This window comes from Passer montanus, unplaced genomic scaffold (genome assembly GCF_014805655.1).
Source record: "Passer montanus isolate IOZ18808 unplaced genomic scaffold, ASM1480565v1 scaffold17, whole genome shotgun sequence".
Classification (NCBI taxonomy): Eukaryota; Metazoa; Chordata; class Aves; order Passeriformes; family Passeridae; genus Passer; species Passer montanus.
Window position 1 is genome coordinate 5,160,523 of NW_024364270.1, and position 16,407 is coordinate 5,176,929.

General features: G+C 36.7%; 1 protein-coding gene across 1 annotated transcript in view; it reads left to right on the forward strand.

The window, feature by feature from the left end:
- The window catches only part of NAV3 (neuron navigator 3), a 509,399-nt gene that overhangs the window by 126,202 nt on the left and 366,790 nt on the right, over positions 1–16,407 (forward strand). The window lies entirely within an intron of this gene.

Genomic DNA, 16,407 nt, shown 5'->3' on the forward strand with positions numbered 1-16,407 from the left:
TATTGCAATACAGAGAACTACCTGAATTTGTCTAGCAAACTGTCTGTCAAAACCTGGACTTGCTGACCTGAAGCAAAAAATCTGACATCAGCCTGAGACAGGGTGAGACCTTTGTTTTTGACTGTGGATGCATGGGTAGACCCTTCTTCTTCTGTCCTACATAGTAGGATGGATAATGTAAATTTTTCAATTTTTATCCCTCAGTATCTAAGGCAGTTTAAGCATGTAAATTCATGCTTCCATATATGGGAAGTTCTTTCAGAAATCCCACTTCTGCAACAGACTCTCCTAAAAATCTCACCTTCCAAGTTTGTGTCCTTTACTTTCTCATACTATAGTCTGGAAATATTTCTAATGCTTACTTCATAAACCTCAATTTGATGTCTTTAGCTCTTTGGGGATAATAGAAGGACCCATGCTTTAATTGGTCTTTTGGTATTACATTGATGGATTTTTCCTGAAAAAAGCTTTTTGCTTGCTTTGTTTTGTGGGTTTTCTCAATCTCTAGTATATTAAAAGTTGAAAACGCTCCAATTTACTTTTTGCCTGAGTTTTAAGGTAAGGCCTGCACTGATTGGCAGCCAGCAGAGAGAATATGTCCTGATATAGCATCTGAGGCTGTGGTGTGCTTCATATGATGCCTTGAAGTGAGATTTACTGGCCTCTTTGAGTTATTGCATAGGTTCAGTGGGACTGTCCAAATAATGTATTGAAGTGCAGGTTATGTGATTCATTATTACACAGACTTTATACTTCTGGCTTGGGTCTTTTTTTTTTTTAAATTTTTGGTATGAATGTTTCTGTCTAATATTTTAAGTATTTTTGATCTTATTTGGAGAAAAAAGTAGAAATTGGTGTAGTTTATGGACAACATAAAACAATTGTAAGACCCATAATACCAAATACTTTGTTTTAGTGTCTCTGAGATACATTAATATAAGTCATTCAGTCATAGCCAATAACCCTCTAAAGTGCAGAGAATTGTAGGTAAGATGGTATGATAACACACATGATGAAATTATTACAGAAAATATATTCAGCCTTTGAGCATTTTTTGCATAATAGAGGAGAAAAGTATATGATAAATGATAATTAGTTTAAAACATGGTACTTTTTCCACTTCATAATTGCCACCCTTCTGTGGCACAAAAGAAAAGGCATGAAATGTTAGCATTAATCTCACCATCTGGTGAACTGTTTCTGAACCATTATTATGCGACCTGGAACCCAAAGTCCCTTTTTCCTCCAACCCCCCTCTTATTTCAAAAGAATTTTTTTCCTTTCATGCCTAATACCTGCAGATTCACTCTTAGACACGAGCTCTTTGGATTGCGTAGGAGGGGAAGGTTTGTTTCAAAGAGGATCTGTTGTACCTCAAGGTCAAATCTTTTCTTTGAGCCAGTCTATAGATATTTTATCCATCTGTAGAACTATGCAATGACCACCAAAGGCTCTGCAGTTGATAACAGGCTCTGCTTTTGTGCTGTGCTTGATGCTGGAGAAGTAAATATGATGATAATAAACAGAAGTCTTGTTAGTTTTAGTTTCATTCAGGGATATTTACTAGCAATTGAATATCATTGATATGCTAATATCATTATAGAAGGCTAATATTAAAAAAAAAGAGTTTATAAGTGGTGGTGAAACATAGGAAGTAGTAGTAATTTGGCTATCTCTTTTTGCTGCATTGTCTCTAAATCAAATTTTTACATAATTTTGCATGTTACCACTTCAGGAAATACTGGCTGACTTACTGGCTGACATGAGTGCCTTAGTTGCATTCTGCCTGGATCACACTAGGCAAGAGTCAGGCTGTATTTCTTGGATACCTTATGTCCTTTCAATAAATAAAAAATATTGTATTCTGAAAAGACTCAACTCCTGTGATGCTGCAGAATATATTGTTACTGTTTTCTACATGAGCAATTTAGGAGAAAAAGTCAAATTGAGAAAAAAACTTCATGTAAGACTTCTCAGGTAGCTTTAAAAATGCAGACTGTACTTTGGGATGTAACTTTCTCAATAATTTCACAGCTATGCTATATACATAATAGCATAGGGTTATTTTTCTGTGGTCTGGATTTAGGCTTGAACAACTGTATTTAAATAATTTCTCATGTTGCTAGTGTGTATGGCACTCAAATATACTCCTTATCTCAAACCCCATCAAACGATATCACATGCATTTTAAATAGGTGCATGCTTCTTTTGTGGCTGCAGGACTGTCCAGTTCCTTGTTCTTCCTGTAGCTGCAAGATGCAGTGATATTTTTGATTTCTGCCAATGGCTTGCTTATACTTGTGGGACTGGCATGTGTCACTGGGCTGGTGCTCACAGTAAAAGATGGACATTAGTCATAGGCTCATAGAAGTTAGAGCTTTAGTTTAGAAACCATGTGGAAGCACTAGTCTGATTTTTGTGGCTGAAATGTTGGGAAAAGGAGGGAGGTTGGCTAATAGTGCAGAGAGGAAAAAGGTTTTAGAAAGATCATTATAATTAATTAACTTTACTCTTACAGAAAACAGGCATAGGCCTTCCCTCTACAGATTCTTCTATCTGGATGCAAAGCCTTAGGAAACTGGGAATGAGCTGGAACAGGTAGTTCTAGGATGTCCATAATTTCTATCTGCCCAAGGACCATGTGTCCATGGTAACTCTCTCCAAAAGTAGCCTTTTCTTCCTCCAGGCTTGATGTGCTAGCCATACTGCTTCATCCACGTAGATACTTCATGTTAAATACTCTGCCTCTGCATCTGTTTGCCCTTTCCACAGTGTGCTGTAATTCCTTATTAAATCAGTATGATAAAACTGAAGGCTTTAGGACAGACATGTCAGTGAGTAGTAGGTCCATATATTGCTGCTTACAGTATGGTGTGCAAGTTCATGATTTTAGCACATGGCAGAGAGAGCCACAAACTAGCCTTTTTAATAAGAGATTTTTCTAGGCAAATTGTTTAAAATTACCATTTTAAAACCTGAAAGGGGCTGTCTTATCTATCTGTATTTCATTGTTCAGAAGGGTTCTTCTGTTTTGAAAATCAACATTGCAATTTGTAATATTCTGCCACATACATGGTTCATGCTAGCCAATCTCCAAAACACACATTCAAAATTTCCTGATTACTCCACTCATATAATTTTTATGTTTTCCTTAGAAAAAAAGTCCCATTGTGGCCATTTCTTTGACAGGCTATCCAGGTTGCATTCTATCTTCAAAAAACACCTGCTTGCTGCAGGCAGGCAAAGCCAAGCCTTAGAATGCTGCTGCTGCTGCTGTGGCCCTGTTGAAGTGTGGAGCCTGGGGGTGGGAGCCTGACTGTGGCTCTCTGTGGGTGTGCAGATGTCTGTGAGGCAGCACACAAGTAAACAACAGGGGTGGCTGTGTCCCTAAGTATCATTTATGCACTTGATTGTGTGTAAATCTGTGGAATTGTTTCAGAAATACAGGAACGTACAAAATGTTTTCCAGTAACAATAATAGTCTGTGCCTTAAATGTTTGGTGTATCTGCTTTGTCTGCCAACTAATTTATTGCTTTCTGTTCCACTGTGTCTAGGGTGTTTCACACAAGCCCTCTGAGTCCCTATCGTGACTCACAACAAAAGATGTGTGCCTGGATTTGAAATCCAGTATGCAGAATACAGTAGGAATTATATTCTTGCAGAATTTCTTGTTTCCCAAATAAGAAACTTTGTACCTCTGCACATCTTGTCCATGTCTTGGAACTCTGCACACCCAGAGTGGTCACAGGGATAGTCTTTCATCACATTTCCTTTAAACTCTCTTGACAAAAGGGCTTGATTTTTCTGTATAGAGACAGATCCAAAACAAATGAAAACAGGAAAGTTTTTAGCACTGCATTACCTCCTCTGCAAATATATGCTTTGAGGCTAAATATGAGAAGGTATAACAGTCTCTGTTTTCAGAACAAATGTCATTGTTCTCTTTTGGTAGGTAGGTGAGCTGCTGTACCTGGAGGGCCTTTCAAATAGACACCAAGGCTCTCTTACTGGACAATAATTAAATATAACTAATTAACAGGAATGGCAAGCAAGCCTTGTCTAGTGTTAGATGTTTTGCCCATTTCCCTGGTAGCCATTTGGAAATTAATTAGAAGTCCAATATCAGTCAGGTTTTGCTTGGTAGGGTAAAATAATAGTTTACTGTCAAAAGCATCATGCAGTCTTGAAACACAATTCTTTAAAACGAGAAATCAAGAGAGAAGGTATAGAAGGGACAGCTATAACAGGAATAATCAGCATGTACATCACACTGTTCTTCTGTCCCCTGTCTCCTTTTTCCTAGTCAATATTCAGTGCACAGGACAGCATTTCAGGAAAATCAGATGTCATCCTCATGAGGCAGTTGGGCCAGAAGCATAATTTATTCTCATGAGCACTCTGCTACTGCTGTGTCTGTGCTTCCCATTTTAACAGCTCAGTTTTCATTTTTGTGGCTAAATCTGTAGTCATTCAACAACTGTTTTAAAAAATAATGGCATGAAGTCTTGGGCAGGCCAGAGTTGTTGCTATTCTTGTTTAATAGTGTATTTCATTTAAATACCTAGGATCTGAATGATGTTGCTTGTTATGTGAACAAAAGAGTGATGTCTCCCCTTTTGTTTTTATTTCTCCAAGGCTGCTCTGAGCTTTCTATCCCTTTTCCTCATACACCCTAGTCCCTCCTACACATATGTGCATATACATGTATATTCTGTGCAGTTCTTGTTCATCTGCTCAATTGTCTGACAGGGGATGCATTGCAAACAACAGAGGTCTGTAGAACTGCTGAAGAATCAGAGATTCATTAGGCTCAGTGTTCACTCTTATCCCATATTGCACAACAACTGGCAGGAAATTTGTGGGGTGTTTTTCAAGACATATAAGTGTTTTAACCAAAAATAGTGCAGCAAGGGAATGGTGAGGGGTCATCAGGGCTCAGGGGAGATATTTGTTCTTTTTTTTCTTTTTTACTTTAATACTCTGGAATTAGGCCCAGATAAGAAGAGCCAACACAGCTGATAAGAAGAAATGGGCTGTAGGGATAAAACCACAGTTGCTTTTCTGTATCAGCTTGTCATATATTACCTCTGTCATTCCTTCCTTTAAGCTTTTTCCCTCCATATTCCATGTGTTTTCAGTTTGAAAAGTTTTGCTAGAAAGACTAGAATTATCTCCCTGTCTGTCAAACCTCCCTGGGGCCCCACCACCTGACTCTTCTCACTTTCTGAAGTTGATGCGTGCGCACTGCTAGGGAAGTTCAAATTAAAAAAAAAAAACAACCAAAAAACCCAACAAAACCACACAACCTTTACAGTCTTAAATGAAATTAAATATCATTTTATGGACTATGAATCCATAGTTAATAATTTATAAGGTAAACTCATGTCCTCTTCTGCATATTAACAAGGCTTTTTCTTCCTTTTGGGGAGCTATGATGTGAATAAGATTGAACATGTTTCTCTTTAATACTTTTTCATTGCCTTCACCAAGCCACTATTTGCAAGAAAGACTTGATTACAGAGAAGTATTTTGAAGCAGAAGTGCTGCACCAAAACAGCTAGGAAATTAAATACTGATTAAATGAATTATTTTCTTAAAATGATACTGGCTAGATGATTTTTTTTTAAATATTTTGCTAGTATGCTTTGGCTTTGTAGATAGATGGTTTCCTTTTCAATCGCTATCAGTTTTTTCTTAGAGTTGTTACTATTAATGTATGCCTGATAACTGATTAAAACTTGGTTTTATTCAGGAATACCAAGTAAAAGTTGTACAGGGTGTCATCACTGCCTGGTTGGAGGGAGATCAGCTGCTTTGCAGCTGTTACTGCTGGCAGATTTTTAAGTCATCAGATTGCTGAAATGAATACTATTCTCTCTGTATGTACCCATCATGGCTTGGGATATGCACTACAGAGTTGAGTGAGAGAAGAAGGCGTCTTCTCACTTGGGTTGATTACTTCCCTCCCACTCCCCACTGAAAAAATAAACAGACTGACTGGCCCTGCTCTTCACTTACTGCTGAAGACACAGTTTCCAATCTCAACCAGTTACATTGCAAAGGTAGATCTAAGTGTTGTGTCTCAAATGGTCTTCTCTGATTTAGAGTGAAATACAATGGCTAAGAAGCAGAAAACAGTAAATTAATGAAATTAGTATCTTATAATTATACAGCATTCTCTAGGACACCTTGGTGGTTAAAAACTACCTGCAAGGTTTAAATATGTCAAGTAGAAAAGAAAATGAAAGACTTTATATTATTAATCCTGTTTTTTGATTGCTGTTGTTCCTACTTTTTTAAAACAAAGCTTTTATTAGCCTCATTACAAAAAGTATTTTAAGTGATAATAAATAGCTAAGCGAGTAAATGAAGCTTTCTTTTTTGTTTTTTTCTCTACAGTGGCACTACAAAACAAAGAAATCACTGTAATTATTATTTAGTATTTTCCTGCTCTAAGCATTGTTATTTTTCAAACTGTTCTCAGTAATATTTGTTTGTCTGGTTTTATCTTGAAATCATCCTCTGGGAAAATGTTATGAACTTCAAGGATGAAATGCTGAACAAATCTGCAACCTTGTCCTATCTTTGTCACCTAAGAAGGAGCATTAGCTTGAGAAGCAGTTGCATGCAACACTGCATAGTCTGAAATGGGCTTCTAGCTGATCCCTTCTCTCGCACTTTGACGTTGTTTTGGGAATTTTATCACCCAGCTTCATGAAGAGCATACCTTCAAAAGGGGATTTGAGGCTTCTGCTGCTTGAAATCTCATCTTTGTTATAGGTTCCATAATGAGTGCATTAGCACTCAGCTTGCTGATTTTGAAAGTATTTTCCTAAATTTTGTTGATTATCCTTTATCAAACCATGCATTTAGAGGAAATGCCTATTTTCTTGTTCCCCTTCCCTTGAATTTGCATTTCCTATGGAATTCGTCACTATGTTGAACAGGCTTCATATAATAAAGGCTAATGAAAGAATAGCCAGAATTCCTCCCAAAATGTTGGAAGTAAGTAAAAATCACCTGAACCTCCTGCTTATTCCAGTTCTGGACTAGATCTAAATCTCTGAAAGACACAAGATTCACTAGAGCAGGGTTGGCATGGATGCAACTAAACATTTTTTCACTTTGGTAATTTTTGAACTTTAAGTGAAAAGTGCTTCTGTGTTTACAAAGTAGTTGGGAAAACCTGCTGCTGCTTCTCTTGTTATTTTTACCATATTTGCATTGAGCTAGTTTCTTGAAATCACTCTGTAATGGTACCTTGAGATTTAAATGAATCCGAAATTCAGGTCAAGGACTCTGCAGCTTCCTAATTATCTCTGCTGTCTTGCAGTACAAGTAATGCATTGTAAGTGCTGTTGAATCTGTATGTCACATGAGGAAATCCTACTGTTTGCTTCTCTAATTCCCCTGGAAGGGTAATTTTTGAAACTGGAAGGAGAAGCATCTGCTGCTGCTGCTATATCAGAAGTAAACAAGTGAGGGGCTGTACTGCAGTGTGTCTTTGTGGAAGGGATATAAAGACCTTTTTAAGATTGCATTTTATAAACATTAAAGCAAGAATTTTCGTGTGAAACTGCATTGTGTGTCTGCTTATAGAGCAGAGTTAATAACCTTTTAAACTCATTCCAGAGAGGCCTAGCCTAAAGCAATAGATGACAGGACTACCTTGCCTGGTACTGTGGCTTTTAGCTTCTGAATGAAATCATCTGGTGGAACATTGAGTGATTGCCAACAACAATTAGTAGTCCCAAATTAAACCAGAATTAAACCAGTTCTTGTTTTCTTAGATACACTATGTAAATACACACTCTGAATAGGGAAAATGAGAAAGGCTTGTATGAATACAGAAATGATGCACAAAAAATTTGAAGCCTAGCTTCTGCAAATGAGTTTTTCCCTAGGATTTTTGCATCCTTACTGAAAGAAATACATGTGAAAACCCTTCCAAACCTCAAAATTAGAGACAAGGTATACTGTGAAGGTTACGTTAGTTTGTCACGTTGACTTCACAGAGCACACAATCCTTGAATGTGAATCTCTAATCTGGGTATTGTACCACAATGGAAGACTATGCTTTATTACAGTTTAACCTGGAGTACCAAGGTGCATTCATGCTGTAGTCCAATAAAAGCATACTGCCGGGAAAATGCTTCATTTTTATCTTTTTAATGGCTAGGTACTAATGTTGGCTGTTCTCCGGTACTCAAGTACAAAAGAATGCAAATTCAGGAAAGTATTCTGGAAATGGTTATCATTTTCTTCCTTCCTTTCAAAGCTAGTTACTGTCAAGCACACACAGACATATATATGTATTTATATATATTTTAAAATTTAAATATGTATATGTACAAAGTAACATAGTTATGCTTGGTTTCCTGCAGGTAAATGAGAAAAGCTTCTTTGCTAGAGGAGAATAATAAGCTCATAGAGCTACTGAGTTTAATATCAATGTTTCCTCTATTTCGCATCTAGGTTTTGTTGGTTGTTTTTTTTGGTTGCCTTTTTTTTTAATTTTTTTTTTTTACTTCAGGATACTCTACATTTAATTAAGTGAGCCATAGAATATTCAGAATATTCTTTTTGTGGCATGTTGAGGTGTAATAAAATTGTATCTCAGTAGGTACTGGTGTATGCAAAATCCCTACACTTTTTTGATACTGAAAGTCCTTGATGTCTTCCAGAATTGTCAGTATTGGACACACAAATATTTCTTAATGGCACTTTTACCTAACTGGCTGAATGTAGATTTTACCAGGGTGAGGGACAGCTTCAGAATACAGGGATATATCAAAGGTTTCTAGCGAAGAGCTGTTGTACCAGTTTAACATTTATTATTTTTGATGGAAAGTAAACCTGTAGTTGAAATGCAAGTCAGCAGGCTGTCTTTATTACTTGAGCTTTTTGTATTATTTATTTTGCCTGCTTCTCCTTTCCTATTGTTTTGTTGTTTTTTTTTTTTTTTTTTTACTTCAGGATACTCTACATTTAGTGAAGTGAGCCATAGAATATTCTTTTTGTGGCATGTTAAGGTGTAATAAAATTGTATCTCAGTAGGTACTGGTGTATGCAAAATCCCTACACTTTTTTGATACTGAAAGTCCTTGATGTCTTCCAGAATTGTCAGTATTGGACACACAAATATTTCTTAATGGCACTTTTACCTAACTGGCTGAATGTAGATTTTACCAGGGTGAGGGACAGCTTCAGAATACAGGGATATATCAAAGGTTTCTAGCGAAGAGCTGTTGTACCAGTTTAACATTTATTATTTTTGATGGAAAGTAAACCTGTAGTTGAAATGCAAGTCAGCAGGCTGTCTTTATTACTTGAGCTTTTTGTATTATTTATTTTGCCTGCTTCTCCTTTCCTATTGTTGTTACTGTTGTTTTCTCCTTTCTCTGTCAGGAGTATTCTCATTACTTGTCATCTTCCCTCTATCCTTGCTGCATGTTTATTGCCCTCTGTTTTGTTTTTGTTTTCCTTCTCCTGTGCTCAACTGACCCCAGCTTATCAGTTTTTTCAGTATTATGTGCACATACAAGCATGAAGATAATTGTGTGTGATATGTGTGTATGAATAAGCATAGCTGCATGTATATTTTTGTGTACAAGTATTTTGAGTGCTTATATATATATATACATGTAATATGGACAAAAATGCATAGGAAAATCTCCAGTGTGATTGAATCTGAAAATGTTTTTCTTTCTCTGTAGTCCATTTGCTGGTTATTCTGGAAAATGGTATCCTTACTGCAAGGTCTTTGTCACACTGTGTACCTGTGAGAACATTTGTGCACTGCTTAGGACAGGAATCATGGCTGAGGGCTCTTGAGTATTTTAAAATAATTGTAGTAGTAAGTATATGATTTAATTTTTTTTTAAATTGTATTTTTTTTGGTTGTGGTGGTGAGGACTTTTTGTGTTTATTTGCTAGATCCTGTCAGTGTTCTCCACCTTAGTCAGAAGCATAGTTGTTGCTCTTAGCCCTTGATATAAAAGGTGCAGACTTAAAATACTCTTGGTCTGTGTACCATCTGACTGATATGGATTAAGAGGAACCTGTGCCATCTGACTGACGTGGATTAAACTTTCTCTTCTGTCTGAATCACTACACTGATGCCACTCATGAGTTGCATGGTATGTCCATGACAGTGAGCAGTAATTAGTAAGTATGGTGGAGGCATGGGGCCAGAAGAGGACTGGGGGGAAGCTGCCAAAAATATTTTTTGTTGTTGTTTTAAATTGCCTCATGTAAACAGTGTGTCCATAATGTGTAATTTGGAAGGGATAATTTTCAGCAGGTGCTGTTTTTGGCTTGGTTGCAGAGGTCAGGCGACTTCAGATTTATTGTTGGCATTGCAAATGGGAAACAAAGGGAACTACAATGCACAAACACAAACCACCCCTGCAGACCCACTGCCCCCCTCTACCAAAATCTTGCCACACAAATCCAATACAAGGTAGCAGATCAATATTAAGTCACAGTTCTGGAAGGTGGTAGTTTAGTTTGCCTGAACATAATCTGTATCTAGAGTGGAGCAGTTCCAGCTTTTTGAAACATCATTTCTATCTGTAGGTGTTATGCAATAGCTTATTAATAATATAAATACTCATATTGCTATATGATAGATGCTGCATTATCGCTTTTGGGAAGGATTATGTATGTTAAGGTTTGGGCAAAAGGCTGAAGGTCTGTTTCTCTTCCAGCTTTGTCAATTTTCTTTGTACCCTCAGGGAAGTTGCTTAAACTCAGTTTTATTCATCTGTAAAATTGAAAGATCTTCTGAATCATTTATCATTGAGTTTTCTCAGAGCATCTAGATTCTCACATTGAAGGTCAAATATATTTACCTAGTGTTTAAAATAAATATACTGCACTTATGGCTATTTATTTGCATTTTGGAGTCTCAGTTATGAATCAGGATACAGTTCTGCTGCTGCTGGAGGAATACAGTAAAAAAGCCTATCTGGTTTTAAAGACCTCACAGTTTGCTCGTAATATCTCTTGATCCATCCTTGTATTTAATCCCTAAAAGATGAATGTGTCCCTTGGTAGAATGTGATCTCCTATACAAAAACACGTCATTTAGAAAAGTGTGAGGGAGGAGGGAGAAGATTGTGCACAGAAAAGAGGGAATATACAGGCTTTTTGTCATGCTTACCAAAATACTTATCATTCCTGAACTGTTACTGCATTGTATCTCTTTTCTTTATCCTGATTTCCCACTAGTAATCTACCTATGCTGTCAGGAATACATGAACCTGTTTCATTAGATAGGGGAATACTTTCTTAATTAGTTCCATTTAGTGATAGCTAAAGTAGATGGCACTTTCTTGTCATTGTCTACTGCAACATGGCTACCTTTTACAATGGCACTTCTCTATGGATTTCCAAATGGTCACATAAAGAAATAATTTCAAGATGACCAAATGGGTCAGTCAGAGAAATGGAAGATAGAAATAGTAGAAGAAAATTACAGGATTTTCCTAATGTTTTCCTTTGTGAGTGTAGACAACTGAGATTGTGTTCTTTTTTACTCTGGAGTAGCACCAGTCCTGCTGTAAATTGAGACTTCTGGCTCAAAATGCAGAGTATTCCTGTTCTTAAAAATAGACAGTAACACAAGCTGATTTTCAAAATTGACACACATATATTAAAAAAGACGACAACAAAATTATGCATAAAAAACACTCATAAGCTATAGCTGTCTGTTAGGAGTTAATATTACATCAAGATTTTATTTGCATCTCTTGTGAAAAAGGAGTTCAATATGCCATGCTATCCCATGTTCAACAGTAATGAGCTAAAATGGTATGTAAATATTATAAACAAAAATGATCCCAAGAGCCAGATTCTTAAGTGGATCTATAACCCTGAAGTACCAAAGAGTGATTATGGAGACCTCAGAGTTCATTTTAGTCCATCATAAGCAAAAATAGTGCATATCTGCTTTGCTCCCTTCTCCTCTCCCCTAGTGTTTGTGTTTGCTTTTGATTAGCATTGCTATAAATGAACTATTAGCTAGTAAAATAGACACAAAATACCTTTACAGTAGTTAGTCTTTTTCTTGCTCTTTACTTATCTGTGTATTTCCATCAAAGGATTAAAGCAAACCAAGTCATTCCTCCATAACGTGTATCTAATAATTGTGGCCAATCCAAATTTGATCTGTTAAAAATCTTGTGTTATCTTGATATGTCACAACTAGAGAGAAAGGAGGAGTTGTCATTCTGCTAATGTAGAACAGCTGACATAACAGAATCCAAGTTGTGTGTTCCAGGAATTAATATATTATGAAGGTAAGTTGAGTTGCAGATTTTAAACTGTTAACACTGTTAAATTTTCAGCTCTGGCTGTGCAGCTGGCCTGAGTGACAATAGAATTTTAAAGGAGATAAAAGGGAAACTATGCAAGATATGTTTGAGTGGTGCTGGTCTTAATTTTTTTCCTTCTCTGTAAAGGAGTTTCCTCTCACTGAAGTTGATTGCTCTGACAGCTGTGCAAGGAAACCAAAGACTCTCCTGTGTGGTAGCCAGTACATGTATCCTATGTGATTTTTTTTTAATATTTATTTTATTCTCTTAGGAGAATTTTTCATAATAAAGCAACAAGTGATACATCATTAAGGAGGAAAATAAGTCCATTGCTGCTGTTTAATATTTTCAAAAAGTACTTTTTTCTTCCTATTATGAGATTCTTGTGAGAGGAAAAGGAGATGCAGACGCTGATCTTGTCTCTGTGGTGACCAGTGACAGGACCCAAGGAAATGGCCTGAAGTTGTGTCAGGGGAGGTTTTGGCTGGATATCAAGAGTTCTTCACCCAGAGGGTGGCTGGGCACTGGAACAGGCTCCCCGGGGCAGTGGTGACAGCACCAAGCCTGTCTGAATTCAGGAAGCGTTTGGACAATGCTCTCAGGCACGTGGAGTGATTCTTGGTGGTGGTCCTGTGCTCCTGGAGGAGTTGGACCCAATGATGCTTGTGGGTCCCTTCCAACTCAGCATATTCTGTGATTCTGTGAGATGCTGGTTGTCAATGTATTTTTGTAGGCTGAACTCCATTTTTCTTCCTTATTTATTGCAGTGTGTGTTTGGGAATGCTGCGAACACAATATTCCTAGATGTACACCACTTGAATCCTGAGGGTTCTAGTAAAGAAAAAGAATAAAGGGTTGCTAGTTCTTCATAGTAAACTGCCCATCCCCCTCCCCCCATTTTTAGACTTGAAAATTTATTTGTCTGTGTGTTTTTTATTGCTGTTTAAGATTTTTACCATTTAGTGACTGAAGGGGCAGGTACCATTTGTTATATTTGCAAGACACAGTGTGAAAATTTTGGTACTGTATCTACAAATGCATCCTGGTAAGTGGTTTAGGCATGTGCCATGAGTGTTTCTAACATGTTTCTCAAAATCAAATAAGAAGCTGCACATGAATTTTTTAAAGAGATGTAGGGTTGTTGGCAAGATTGTGGTTTGGGCTGTGCTTGGATTTACATTAAAATACTTCAGTTATACTCTAAAGGTGTAATTACTCAGACCTCTAGATAACAGTGGGACTCTTTCCAATGATTTTTGGCAGGCTTTCTGTAGAAAATTTTCATTTCAGTTTTTGATGGAACATTTTTTTTTTTTCAAGAGGCAGCATATTGGTTAATTTTTTTTTTCTAGTTGTTTGTTTGTTTGGGTTTTTAACTTACCAAACAACCCAAAACTAAAAAAGCAACAGGCCCAAATGTGTCTAGTCACAGCAGGTGAGAGTTACAATCCCTATCAGTTTCTAGTTTATGTGTATGCATGCAGTCTGTGACAAAATTTGGGCTCTGGGGTTACATTAAAATAAGATATTTGTAGCTGTTAACTTGGTTGAGAACAACCTAAATTCAGTTTGTCAGACAAAGACATCAATCTGCCAAAGCTATTGCAGAGCCGTTGAAGTCCACAGCCTTGTGTTACCTCTTGGAGAGCATTACTTAACTGGATTTGAAAAAAAAAAAGTCTGTCTTAATAACAAATAATATTAACAGTAATAATTACAATATTAATTGCAATATCATCCAAAAGTTAGAAAAGGAGGTTCCTCAATAGCTTTGTTTTTAAGGCAACAATGCGGATTGCTTTTAAAAACTGAAAATCTTCCAAACCATGTTTTGTCTGAATGAGGCCCTTAAATGAGACTGACTCTTCAGACAAGGATTGAATTGATTGAATTGCCTCTAATGTTGTTTGGAACAAACACATACTGTCTCTTCTAGAGGAAGCATTTCAGTGTTTCTTAATGTTCTTCACTGAATGTAGTTTGCTTTTTGATTTAACAGAAGGTCTAGAAAGCAGAACATGAGCTGGTACCTAAAACCAAGATAATACTCTGATTTTACTTAAACATTATTTCTCATGTAGTCACTTTGCTGATGAAAATTTATCAGATTGCTCCAGATCTATTGGCTGCTACCTTTCCAGAGCCTCCTATCTCATGATTTAAAGATAGAGTTCACTGTTTCCATGAGCAGTACACCCAACCTGCCTTGACAGAAAAGGGCATCCTGTGAGTTAAACTGAAGGGATTGACATCGGTCTGAGTGTTATCAGTATCCTACCAATGGAGTCAGCTGGGGGAGCAGACTGTTGGAAAGGTGCCTGTGCTCTGTTTCCTGGGCTGTCCCATCGGTGGCTGCCCCACAGCACATCTGTCTGGTCCTATGTCTTGCTGAGTAAAGTCTCTTTAAGAAGATAGAGAGTGTAGATGACAGCAGGGGGAGCAGCTTTTCCAGTCATTCCTCCTCTTATAAGCATCTGGGAGGTTTTTTTTTGTCAAGGGTAATCTAGCTATTGGGTAGTGGATGAAGGAGGTTGATGACAAGTTGATGCAGATGAGGGTTTTTTTATTTGTTTTTAGAATTTATGTGGAAAAATTGTTGTAAAAGTGCTTATACAAATTTCAGGGTAGAGTAATGAGATTTAGAGACAACTATAATGAACTAGTTGACCTAATGACAACAATAATGACTTTAGGGAGAGCTATAATAATTCCTTATATTCTCAATATCAAATCAAACTGTTTGTACAGTATTTTAATTTGGTTTGTGCTCTGATACTTAATTTTTTGGGCTTGTTTTATATCATGTTTATTACCTTTTGTTAAAAGTGTGAGCTTTTAGCACTGTAGAAGCTCAGTTTCTGAGTGGCATTGACATTGCCTTGAAAAAATTCATGCCACCAATATAGAATCAGCCGATGCCTTATTTTTCAAATACATATGCATTGCATGCTAGCTTTGAAAACCCAACTGCAGTAAAACCCAGAGCTTTGGTGCTATAAATTATTCTGCTCATGAAAATACACTGGCATATTAATGTTCCTAGCAGTTCCAGATACATGCAAATGTCAGGTTAATTTTTCCTACTTTCACAGAGTTTGGAATTGGGTTTTTTTTGATAAATTGTAAGTGTCCGGGTTTCCTATGGAAATAAATACAGACTATGAGAATATCTGTTCTACAGTTTCATGAAGCTGACTCTTCAGATAGTGTGGCTCTAAAGGCCACTGAAGAGAAAATCAAGCAGTAAATTATCAGGGAAAAAGAACATATTCTCTTCCTTAAATGAAAATCTAAAGAAACTGTCATTTAACATGTATTTCATGTCTTTATTTACAGCCTGGAATTTTTAAACAAGCTTTTATCTTTTTCTTTTTTTTTTTTAATTTATTTTATGTTCTTGACAGAAATAAAGACTCATCGGATTATCTGGTTTGAGTAAACTTTAGGTCTGGGTTGTGAAAGCGAGAATTTTTATATTAAGAGGCAATGTATACTTGCTTTTCCTTGCAGTTCACTGTTTTTCAGAATCATGGTTGCCTATAAATGTACTAGTTTTAACCAGTACTGTTGATATTATCTTACATTATTTATGTGGTATCCAGTTTTTCCATTGTACAGTATTTTGACTGATAATTTGACAAATAAAAGTTTTGGTCTTCATAGATAATGGGAAAAGATATAATAGTGAGGGAGAGACTGTCTACTCATCTAATCAAGCAAGGAGTGAATGAAAAATGAGAATAATAGGTGTTAAAGTGGAACCTCTGTGTTTGTGCACAGTACCTTGTGTGCTGGAGGACACTGACAAATTGAGGAAACACAGCAATGCCTGTATGCTTCCACCATAGCCCAAACCCACTGAAATTGCTGAAATTATGGTTCCAAATGGGATTTAACTTATTGATCTCCTTAACTAGCTGACTGTTGCTCATCTTAAGAGTATTAGTCTCTTGTTACTATATTGGTTTTTTTGTCTGTGTTCGTTAATCTTTTTTCTCTTAACCCCTACTCTGGTACTTTATCCTAAACTGAGGGCTCTTTGGGACAGTGATTGTTTTTTTTTTTTACAGTATGTCTATGCAGTGCTTG